The 12,948-nt window shown below is 42.9% G+C and overlaps 1 long non-coding RNA gene across 12 annotated transcripts in view; it reads left to right on the plus strand.

Moving 5' to 3' along the window:
• The window catches only part of LOC142475501 (uncharacterized), a 96,695-nt gene that overhangs the window by 50,921 nt on the left and 32,826 nt on the right, over window positions 1–12,948 (plus strand). For 11 of the 12 annotated variants that reach the window (XR_012790979.1, XR_012790978.1, XR_012790986.1 and 8 more), the window contains one exon: window positions 10,722–10,841. The exons of the other annotated variant lie outside the window; for it this stretch is intronic. This is a non-coding gene — a long non-coding RNA (uncharacterized LOC142475501). The remainder of the gene's footprint in view (window positions 1–10,721; window positions 10,842–12,948) is intronic. 12 annotated transcript variants of the gene reach the window in all.

Consider the following 12,948-nt stretch of genomic DNA (forward strand, 5'->3'; position numbering starts at 1 on the left):
TGCAGATCTGTCAGGTTGGCCAGAATCACTGCGGATATCAGAAAATAATAACATTTTATTAATTCTACATAGATAATTAAAAACACATATACATTATTAAAAATCCCTTTTTGTGGCTGATATGTAAATAGGATGAGGATTATTTGGATCTCTTGCCATATATCATCATATCATGACTCTCAGAGTAATAACAGCAGGTCTGTAATTGATTTGTATGTGGCTAGCTAGCAAACAAATGTTGGCAAAAATCACAGTTTGAGATCATATCATAACTCACAGAGTAATAACAGCAGGTCTGTAAATGTTTTGTATGTTATTAACTCGCAGATAGATACTTGCAAAATTCACCATTCAAACCACAATCACTGTCTAACATATATACTGGTATTGCTGCTCTGAATAGATAATTTACAGGGCAACTCTTCTGATCAAATCTTTTTTGATCAACTGATAAACATTTACAGTATTTACAATCTTTATCAGAACTCTTATAGAGACAATAAAAAGTGGATATATACACACACACACACACACACACACACACACACACACACACACACACACACACACACACAGATTACAGTATGTGGGTGTGTATGTGTGTATATTATCTCTAGGGGTAGTTGCTCTGGGCTATTTCATACACAAGAGCCCCACAAACAGGGGTGGTTGAGCCTTTCAGGTACAGACACATCTCAAATAAACACTGATACCTTATGAATATTTCTCTATTAAACAGAAAGTAATCAGCAGCTTTGTGCTTTTTCAGTAACAGACCCTCTTTAATCACAGAAGATTCCCAGAGATAAAAAAATAAAGCAACTTACTGTATTTGAGACACACACCACTCGGTTAAACACTTTGAATTGAAGCCCAGGCCCATCTGACATCACATGATCAGTGACCAATTAGAGAATTTGTAGCAGAGACAAAAAAACTACAGTGCCCATGAAGCTTTGCTGCAAACTCATCCTGGAGTTCAAGAGTTTACAATGATTGATGTCTTACAACTGGGAGTGAGACAAATTGTAACAAAAACTAAATGTATCTATTCTGCTTATTGTAATGTCAGTGTGTGTGTCTGAGGTCCAGGGATATGTCATTTAATTGTGTGTGTGTGTGTGTGTGTGTATGTGTGTGTGTCATCTTAAATCAATCTATTCTTAACAAATAAAAATATTTTACATGTACTAATTCTCTAATTTCTTTTAATTCACTATGAATTGACTGAATTATTTTAGTATTTTTCTCTCCGCTCTTAATTATTGCTTAATTATATATTTTTTCATGTTTGTGGTTCTGAATCCACACATTAGGAAGTATAGACAGTTGCTTTCTTTCTTTCTTGCACTCTTGCACTCTTGCACTCTTGCACTCTTGCACTCTTGCACTCTTGTGGAGAGGGAGTGGCTCAGTGAGTAAAAGACACTGAATGGCACTGAGAGTTTGAAGCCTGGGGCCTGGTTCAATTCCTGGTGTCAGATCCTTGTGACCTTGGGCAAGTCACTTTATCTCCCTGTGCCTCAGGCACCAAAAACATAGATTGTAAGCTCCATGGGGCAGGGACCTATATTATATTATTATAAATTATATTATTATATTATTGAGCATTTCCCATTTTAAATGCAAAATTACTAACTAATATGTTTTTCTCCTTGTGCTATGAAATGCCTTATTTGAATCCAAAACTCATTGTATGAGGATAGACGCCATTGATTTTTCTTTCATTATTGCACATATGAATGTACAGCTGCAGCAGCAGCGGCCTTTATTCGAACACTTCACGCTGTGTATACTTCAGAATACCCATGTAGTGGCACGTGATCTCTTCCAACCTTCCCGCCTTATCACCCACTATCACTGCTTACTGAATAGCAGTAGGCATTAAGTGCTTGATAAGTGGCTTATGAACGCTTACTGCATAGGCGTGTGTGTGTGTCTGTGTCTATCTGAGGTACTGAGATACAGTAGGTCATTTAATTGTGTGTGTGTGCATGTACAAACTAAAAAAAAGTAACAGTGTTATTATAGCAATTACCAGTGTTACAAATATAGAAGTGCAAATAGCTAAAATGTAAGGAATCTACCGTTTTTTTAAAAAAAGGGGGGGACTATTCCATTGTGCATTTCACTTAATGTGACTTATTACCTTGCAATTAGATTTCTAGATATCTCTTGTATTTTCTAGGGTTACTCTTTGGGAGTATGTGTGAGAGCAAGAGACGGGTTGAGTGAAAGAAATAGAGTGGGAGTCAGGGTGAAAAAATGGAGAGAAGGGAAAGTGAGAGAGAAGGGAATGTGAGATAGAAGGGAAAATGAGAGAGAAGGGAGAGGGAGAGAGAAGGGAGAGGGAGAGAGAGCAGAGGTAAAGAGTGGTGTTTAAAGAGGGGGCAGTTTTAGTCGGGGAAGTAAGGCAAGGGTCATATCGAGAGAGATAAAGGGGGAGTGAGTGATAAAGGGAGAGAGAAAGGGGGAGAGAATGAGCTCTTAAAACAGGACTGCTTTAATGTTTTTAAAGCCTAAGAAATCAGATCAACATACACTGAAAATGAAGGATTTTTTAAAACCGATCGAATTGGCAGAACCAGACTGAAACAGCTTCGTACAAAGCCTTTTTAGATACAGATTGGACATGCGAGAAGGGCTTGCAGCATAGCAAACCATGCCAATTCGCATCTAGAGTGCTCTTTCGAAGTGATTTGTCTCACTTCAGAGTTTCTAGACTAGGCCGCAAAATCCTTTACGGTGTACAGGAAAAAAGAGACATAAAATACCAAGTCTATTTCAAAACAATGAATGCAACTTAAAGACTCAACATATCTGGCTGATGAATGCAAGGGTTAAACCTGGGAATACTATATTTTCAGTGTGACATGACCCTATTAAGATGCATTTCTCAAGGTTTACAAGTTACTGTATGGTTATTTTGCTGTTTAAAGTTTTTCTACCTTTTTTTGTTTAATTTCTTGAAATTACCTATGTACTGGTAGGAAGATAAATGTTTGAACAGGGGTTCTCAACTCCAGTACTCAAGCCTGTCCAACAGGTCAGGTTTTCAGGATATCCCACCTTAAGCACATGTGGTTCCATCAGGGGCTCAGTTTTCAACCAAGCCTCTGATTGAGCCAAGATATATGACACATATTACTAATGCAGGAATAAGTCATCAGAAATAGGCCCCTTGTTCAAAACAATATAACCATTTTCTCCTGGGATGTTGGAAGCATTAATATGCCTGATGACGCCATATGCTGGGCACAATGACCGAGATAGCAGCTGAGAGAAAGAGCAGAGAATGTAATAGTGTTTAAAATTGTTTCCCAATAGCTCAGATATAGCGATCAGTGAAAGAACAGTGTCCCATCAGCCGTGGCTGGACTGGATGTCTTGCTCACAAGTGCTATGTAATGTGGAAAAATGTTGCACACCAAAAATCAAAATAAATCTGAGATACTAATACCAGTTGGAGTCCGAGTGAAAAAATGGAGAGAAGGGAGAGTGAGAGAGAAGGGAGCGAGAAGGGAGTGGGAGAGGGAGAAGAGGTAGAGAGAGGTGATTAAAGATTGATTAGTTTGAGTCAGGGGAAGTGAGGCAAGGGTCATATAGAAGGAGATAAAGGGGGAGTGAGTGATAAAGGGAGAGAGAAAAGTTGAGAGATAAAGGGGGAGAGAATGAGCACTAAAAACAGGACTGCTATAACGTCTTGAAAGCCTAAGAAATCAGATCAACATACATAGACCTGAAAATGGAGGATTTTTTAAACCGATCGAATTGGCAGAACCAGACTGAAACAGCTTCTTATCAGCCGTCTACCACTGAGATGTATATTCTTTCAGTGGTAGAGAATGTATCATACCCTCCATTAGCAGTGTCTGATTACAATGGCTGCAGTGAAAGAAGTTAGGGTTAGGGTATCCTGAAAACCTGGCCTGTTTGCGGCTCTCGAGGACTGGAACTGTGCAGGCCTGGCTTACAGCATAGCAAAGTAGGCCAATTCACATAAAGAGAGCTATTTAGAAGTGGTTTGCCTCACTTCAGAGTTACTAGAATAGGCCACAAAATCCTTTGCGGTGTACAGGAAAAAAGAGGCATAACATACCAAGGCTGCCATCTCTTAATATTACAAGGTTACTAGATGCTCTGCAGAATTTTATAAATGCAGTAATTAATTGAAGCCAACTAAAGTGTCACTAATTTTAAATATCTTGGCATTTGGTTTCACTCCCATTTAAAATTTGAGTTGCATATTGATAATCTGACATCCAAAATCATTGCCAAACTGGGTGTACTTTATAGGAACAAATCCTCCCTAGGCCAAGGTGCATGATGGGTTAACTTTTGTATCTTACAGACATGCTTAAATGTAGTTAGTACTGCATTGCTGTGAACAGGACACATAGTGGAAAGTTACCTTAATTAAGAGAAACTCTCCAGAGTTGTATGGGATTCTCCTGGGCCCTCCCCTAGGTCATGCTTATAGTGCCAGCAACGCGACTGGCGAAGTGACGGGTGACGTCACCTGCGAAAGTTATAATTTAACTTTCGGGGATGTCGCTGGCGACATGGGCATTGATTGGTTCAGAGGCTGTCACATGTGGCGACAGCCTCTGAAAAATCTGATTTCCCCAGCTCCAAATTTTGAGTCGCCAGCGTTACTCCCGTCGCGTCGCACTTACTATAAGCGCTGCCTAACTGGGATGTATACTGAATGCCTGGATGTGTTCTCTGACACATTTGTACAGCAGAGAAATGTGCCAGACTCTCAACTGTGGCAAAGCTGATAGTATACTCAGGACTGCGTGCAGTAAAAATTGATCACATAATAGCAACTATTGGGAGTCCCCTGGTTGTTGATGACATCATGAGCGCTATCCTGAGTGTCATAGAATGCTGAAATATATCCAAAGCTATGTATCCAATAAATTGAGCAGAAAGAGATAGGGGAAACTGTCCAAGCATTGCTGGAGTCAGAGGTAATATGGACCGCAGCCAGTTTGTTCAACTATCTGGGCTGTGGAAATACCAGATGGGTAGTGTAGGGTGGCTGTGCACTGTAGAACCCTAAACACAGTAGTGCCACTGTTGGTCGCTGTCATCGCTGACGTAGTTACTTTGGTGGAACATATGCTGTGAAGTATGTATATACAATTATACCAAGGTACAAAAATAGGAGAATGAGAAAAGGAACATAGAGTAGTACGTCTTTGGCTAAGAGAAGAAGAAACCACTTGATTGTCTCTCTCTCTCTCTCTCTCTCTTTTTATATATATATATAAAAATATAAAAAAGTGTAAAATGGGGGGGTTTGCGAGGTGTGAAATAGGCCTTGCAACACTACCATTTGAGTAAAAGTTGTGCCCTAAAAAAAATGTCATGGTAGGTGTGCTATGGGGTAGGGAGGGGGGCCTGATCCTTGCATTTGTCCTGGGCCCCAAGATTTCTGCTGGCGGCCCTACTGACAAGGGATTCCTCAAATTGGGCCCAGCAGAAGCTACTTCCCAAGCAAGCAATTGCCTTTTTATATTATTTGTTCTGCTTTTTACTATTATCAGTATATATATGTAACATCGCCAAAAGAAGGGTCGTGCGGTCACTGCTGTATTTCATCTCCTGTCTGCACCGCTGATAAGAGGCATAGAGGAATTTGTGAGGGCGGACCCTCGCTCTCGCAGAGGGGAGGGGTTTGATGTCTGTCTGTGTGTGTGTGTGTGTGAGAGGGAGAGAGAGAGTGTGTGTGTAAGAGGGAGAGTGTGTGTGTGTGTGTGTGTGTGTGTGTGTGTGTGTGTGTGTGTGTGTGTGTGTGTCACCCACCCTGTTTCCCTCTGTCTCACTTTCTGTCGCCCTCTGTCTCACTTTCTGTCACCCTCTGTCTCACTTTCTGTCACCCTCTGTTTCCCCCTGTCACCCTCTGTCTCACCCTGTCACCCTCTGTCTCACCCTGTCACCCTGTGTCACACCATGTCACCCATTTTCTCCCTGTCAACCTCTGTATCTCTCGGTATCACCCTGTCATTCTCTGTCTCACCCTGTCACCCTCTGCCTCACCCTGTCACCCTCTGCCTCACCCTATCTCACACACTCTCTGTGTCTCACACACTCTCTGTGTCTCACACACTCTCTGTGTCTCACACACTCTCTGTGTCACACACACACGCACACTCTCTCTGTGTCACACACACACTCTTAACAAGGACTAATTGTAGTATAATGTAATACAATAAATAAACATGTCAAAAACGAATGTTGTTCTTACTAGGAATTTATTCAATTTTTTTTAAAGCGGGCCTGGGGCGGGGCTAGGTGATGAGTAGATTTTTTTGTTCAGCGAGTAGATTTTTGGGTGATTTGTCAACCACAATATATATATATATATATGTAAGGGGGCCACTCCCGGCTTCCCTGATGTTCCTTTGCCCCTTGCCTTACCCCTGTGGCAGTGGGGGAAGGGGATGGCGACTTTTCCCAGTTGGCGCCGCTATCTGTGCCGGCGCCGTCGGGGGCCCTGATGCTCGAGCATGCGCAGATAGCCACAGCGGCCATGTTGTGTTTGGTGCGAGGTTCGCGCAATACGCAGAGGTTGGCAAGGGTAGTGGTGGCCATTACAAGTGTACAGGAGATCTGGTAGGTTGCGCAGGTGCAGTTATGTGTAGCGGTGGCCACTACAGCTTTGCACAGGTGCAGTAGAGACCGCGCACACAGTCCCCATAGGAAAGAGGTTCTGAGTGGACTACATCCCCCAGCAGCCTCTGGTGAATGCCCTATGTTCCCTGTCACCTGCAACCAACCAGCCACTGAGACTTGCAGATTCTCTGCAGCAGGGAATTTGATACATTGTTTTGTGCAGTCAGGAAGCAGACTGGGAAGCACGTGAGTGAGTGAGACTTAGGGGACAAAGGGGGAAAGAAGGTGGGCAGAGAGCTGCGAGATTCTGCCCTAGGCCAGAAATCCCCAGGCTAGAGTTGAGGCCCTGACTTCCCACTAGTGAGGGTGGGTGGTCACAGGGACAGGCCCTAGTACAGGAACCTGTCACTTTAGAGAGAGAGAGAAGTGAAGGAAGCAGAGACTGTCGCAGCACCATTACAGAGGTTTAGGATCAGACCTCTTCAAGCACAGCAGCAACCAACCGGGTGGGATCGCCCTGGAAGGTAACCCTGACGTATCTTCACCGTCGGATCCTTTGCGAAGTCTGTTTGCAGGTCCTAGCGCTGGAGCGCTCGGCAGGTAACATCCATAAGTGCACCAACTATAAATCAGTACATAGTGGCTGTGCAGTCACACACACACATACCTTACTTTGGGGGTGGGGTTGTGGTGTGGGGAGTTGGACATGGTGTGGGTACACGGTGAGGGGTTGCATCCTGCGAGACACGTGAGTTACTGTGTCTCCTAGAAGAGAGACACTTAATGTATGACATGCATAGTTATGTTACTGTTAGAAAAGTCACTGTTCTTTTATATGCTGTGTGCGTGATATTATATTATTGTCCTGTGAGGAACAACTCCCGCTCTGCTTGGAGCCATCACAGGTGGAGGCGCTGCACCATATAGTATTGTTCAGGAGGATACACCCCAGGCTCTCATTGGCGGAGGCTCAGGCCTCCTGTGAGCCTCACAGGTAAAGCACCACACTGGGTAATACATATAGCTCCCCTCACATGCACCCTATCTGCGATTGGGTGGGGGAATATGGGTTACATATATATATATATATATATATATATATATATATATAGTACCGACACACTTTATTCGAGTGTGGCCGGTACCGCAAGCCGGGAGATTTCCCGGCTTGCTAGTGGCCGCCCCTCGGCGTGCCGCGCGTCATAGACGCGCGGTCACGTGTCTTCGGGAGCGTGCGCCCCCTGCACGCGCGTCCAGGGGCTCCCCGAGGGAGCCCTGGTGTCCCGCGATCGCGGGACAGCGGCAGGGGGTTCCGGGGGACCCGGCGGACCCGGCAGCGGTAGGGAGAGCGCCCCGATCGGAGGGCGCTCTTCCGCTGCTTCGGCGCGCGCCCGTCACTCTCGGGCGCGCGCCAGGCTACTGCTGCGGCCAAGAACGGGCAAATGCTCGAATAAACTTGGCCGCAGCAGTATATATATATATATATATATATATATACAGTGGTTGACAAATCACCAAAAAATCTACTCGCCACACAAAAAAATCTACTCGCCACCTAGTACCAAACGTGTGCTGCTTGGGCCAATATTTACTCGCCCGGGGGTTAAATCCACTCGCCCGGGGCGAGCAAATGTATAGGTTTGTCGAACACTGTATATATATATATATATATATATATATATATATATATATATATATACTTATTATTAGGCTATAACTGCAGCACTGATTATTGTGCTACCTAGTTCTTGTTGGTTCTTAATAGATTGCTATGAGGGATATTGTTATATGCACTTATGATATAATACACCTCATTTAGCAATCAGGACGCCACACTCCATATATTTTAGCACCCTCCCCATCAGTTACATATGTTGCTGGTACCATGGTTTTTTACCTCACTACTTCTTATTGGGACTCACACTGGTACTGTCATTTAGCGCATGAATATTTATTTTGTTCTAACAAAATTAACACAGTATAGGAAAATATGCATTTGTCAGAGGGAAAGGCCAATAATCTGGGGAGTCAGGTCACCCTAATGTATATTAAAAATAAACACAGGCCTGTCTGATACTCCCTGATATTATAAAGTAAAGAGGCCACTCTATAATAAATATTTACACAGGCCTTTTTAAGTCTGTCCCTAATAATCTGTAATCAGGAGGTCATTATAAGTGTTAAAACAGTAGTGGTACTGTGATATTAAAGTGACAATCCCATACAAGTTTAATTCAGCCCAAATCCACACAATAATGTTAATAAATGCATTATAAATATCACATGACCATATGTATACTGTCTTAGTTCATGGCTGTGTTATTACATCATTACATGTGTAATTAAATCCGTGACATTCTCAGGCTCCCCCCTTCTGTGACAATCATACAGCCGGGCCGTTACATTGCAACACACTAATCCCGCCCCTAGTGACATCACGTGATCAGTAACCAGTCAGAGAAGCTAAAAGGCAAAGAACTACATTTCCCACAATGCACCTCGTGGAGTGTGGCTAGCAGCTACACCTTCTCTCACTAGTTTGTCTCCTGCGAGCTTCCGTACACAGCGTCTTGTTAGAGTGGGGCGTGGACATGTGTAAACTTCAATGGTGGGAAAATGAGACAGTTTTAGCTGCTAGCTGAGCAGTGGTACAGCGCTCTGTAGAAGGCGCTCTCAGTCGGGTGAGTGATTTTTCAATGTGTGTGTTTATTTTATTTCATTTCTCATTTTACTTTCACTTTAAGTACTGCATGCTTATTTTTTTCTGTGGGCATTTAGGGATTTAAGTGCTCCGTGAGCCGAGTCCTCCATTGAAGGAGGAGCTATGAGGCCAACCTATCACAGCTACTGTACCATCCTCAGTTGCTTTCAGTATACTGATTAATCCACGGCACAGAATATGCAACTTCAAATACATCTATCAACTGTCTATATGTTAAGCCCCCGGACAAGCATTTGCTTGTTAGTTATACACTAGTTTCATACAAGCACTTCACACAGGGGGCTTCAACTTAGGTAGTACTTGACCGGCCGGTCTGAGTGTTCTCATTTCCATATATTTCTTGCCTCTACACTTTATTTACATACTTTGTACTTATTACTGCAGTGTAGCATTTTTCCCCACACCTTAAGGTTCAGTTTATAACAGCTTTGTAGGTCACCACTGCTCCTCATTTTAACCATTTATGTGTATGTGATTAATAAACCTTTATTGATACAATTTGTGTATGTTAGAGTGCTATTCAGGGGATTCTTTTTTTCTGTGTTAGTTTTCATATATATGTGTGTGTGTGTGTGTGTGTGTGTGTGTGTGTGTGTGTGTGTGTGTGTATATATATGTATATATTTATGTATATATGTGTGTGTGTGTGTGTGTGTGTGTGTGTGTGTGTGTGTGTGTATATATTTATGTATATATATTTGTGTGTGTGTGACCTTGGGCAAGTCACTTCATATCCTCTGTGCCTCAGGCACCAATGTCATAGATTGTAAGCTCTATGGGGCAGGGACTTGTGTCTGCAAAATGTCTCTGTATAGCGCTACGTAAAACTAGCAGCGCTTTAAAAGAACATGCTGTTATTATTATTATATATAAATGTGTATGTATTTATTTATATAGCACTATTAATGTATATAGCGTTTCACAGTAGTAATACATGTGAAAATCCTATAAATAACAAATACAAATATCAGGTCATGGGAATAAGTGATTTGGACATAAAAGTAACATTTCGGAAGTGTGGACAACTAATACATCTTGTAGATTGCCTTTACAGTGTGATGTCATTGATTCAGTAGATTGTGTGCAGACCAGGACTGCAGTACAGTGTCACTCACATGGATGACTTGCGTGGTAGAAGCTCAAGAACAAGGATGTCAAACTCCAGTCCTCGAGGGCAGCAAACAGGCCAGGTTTCCAGGATATCCCTACTGAAAACCTGGCCTGTTTGGGACCCTCGAGGACTGGAGTTTGACATGCATGCTCTAGACGGAGCACAGCTGTGGGTGGGAGGTGGATTTGCTTTGCATCAAATGGTTTGGAGCAAGGTTTATTGTATGTATTATCATAATAACAATGCAATGCTTAACTTTTATTTAAGGAGGGATGACTGCAGAACAGAAGTGAATATTGAAGCCATGTGTTCCTTTTCTTGCAAAAGAGAAAATTTGAAGGACAGTTGAACAGAATGAAAATTACTACACAGAGACAGATAAGCAATGTGTATATTTCTCATTTACCATTTAGTATTTGTCGTTTTATTGACTCCACACAATCCGGCTGCTACGGGTTTCACATTGAACATTTTCATCTCTACTCTACCCCTTCCTGTGATCTGAACCATGCAAGTTTTCATTGATTCAATACATCATGAGTAGAGTGTGGCTACAGTATGAAGTAAAGACCCAAGGACCACATCTACTACCATTCATAACAAGAACATGTGCAGTAGCGCACAGCTGCAGTTCTATGTGATTGTTATGAAAGGTTGAGGTGGTTCAATTCTATGAATCTGGTGTGGGATGGACCATGTTTGCATCACATGGTTTCATCTAGGCCAGTAGATTATATAACTCTCAGTACAGGTTACACATGGCATCAGTATTAGTGATGTAAAGAGGAGGAAAGCTTCAATGTGGAGAACAAAGCCAAGTAATGTTGAAGTTACTCCTTTTACCATTTACTTGGTCAGTCTGTACTGTCTACTCCACACACAGCTGCTAAGGGTCTTCCATTTTAAATACTTTCACCTCCTATTCTGCACTGCTTTGCTGCCCATTATTTAGACATGCGTTCCAGTCATGTTTACCACTCTGAATCTCTCTGCAGTCATTGATTCAGCACATCATGGGTAGAGCATGGCTACAGATACAGAAAGCTTTTATTATTTTACCGGCTGATCATCCATAATATTGCATTAAAACATAGAATATCACTTAATTTCCAAAAGATTCAGTGATGCTGATAATGCAGAATCTCACAACATTTCCCATCATAATGCCATAATGCACCAGAGGAAGAAATAATCCTTGCTATATCTGTACATTGTGTGACGTATTACCTCCATGACCATTGATAGCAAGTACATCTTCTGTATAGAGCGGCTGTGTTATGATGCAGTTATTGATCATCATTGACATAATCACAAGAATCTTATGCAAAGGGAAATTGTCCGCAGCGAAGTGAGATGTGTGCCTGTTTTAAGTCCTCCAGCTTAACGCCCCTACACCTCCCACTACACAGACATACTTACTTATGCATACACTGACATCTGGCATACCTACACACACCCCAGGGCCACTTCCTTCCCCTGATGTCAGGGAGAGGATGGGCATGCAGAGTGCAGTAAGTCTCCACGTTACTCTGGCCAACAGTCTTGGCCTACCCCCAGCATCTGTCACCCACAACATCTGTTCCCTCCTTGTAAAGTGCTGAACTATCTCACCTGGGTCAGTGCTATAGCTGATCACAGTGCCCGATCATGATGTCACTGTGACAGGCAGCAGTGCAGATTGACCGGTCAATCAATGCAGTGCCGCACCATATGCAGTAAATGAGATTTCCGTGCCCCCTGTCAGGTTACTCCCTGGGCAGTGACCCTGCTCACCCCCTCCCCTAGTTCCACCTCTGACCACAATTATCTCTCTTGGAGAGTGTAGCAAATTGGTGTTGGTGGAATCTCACCTCTGCCATGCATGGTCACAATCTGGGCACAGGACCCAAATAGTGGGCAATGTGGCACTTCTTACAGTAGAGAATAAGTAACTATATTCTTTACTTGTGTATTAAGGACCTTATTTGCATTAAAATTCAGTCCCCATGGGACCAAGACTTTCTGGCTTACTGAACAAAGTGGAATTGTTTCGTAGAGGGTGGAGAATTGTATTTTATCTGAAATTACCCCCTCTGCACAAAATACAAACAATTATACACATACATGTACCTTGTGGAAGTTGTTGCCCTCTATCTTCCTGTGGTCTCTCCCTGTTTCTCACCGTGCCTCCTCCCATTTCCTTGCACCTCTGCGTCTCCGCATATATCCCTATACTCAGAGCCGGCTCCGGTCAGTGACATGGGATGCCCAAATATGAGCATATCCATACATGGGCATCCATGCCACTGACCGGAGCCCACTCTGTTGCGGATATGCAGAGAGACTGGGAGATTTACATCCCCTTATAATTCATATGGTGCATAGTACCGGCACGTATTGTTTTACCGTTACTGTGTACCTTCCTACTTTCACACTGGTACAGTATGTGCTGCAGTGGGACTGAGAGGGATATATTGGTAACACATAGTTATTGTTGGGGGAATTCAATCCATTT

Source organism: Ascaphus truei, unplaced genomic scaffold (assembly GCF_040206685.1).
Source record: "Ascaphus truei isolate aAscTru1 unplaced genomic scaffold, aAscTru1.hap1 HAP1_SCAFFOLD_1257, whole genome shotgun sequence".
NCBI lineage: Eukaryota > Metazoa > Chordata > Amphibia > Anura > Ascaphidae > Ascaphus > Ascaphus truei.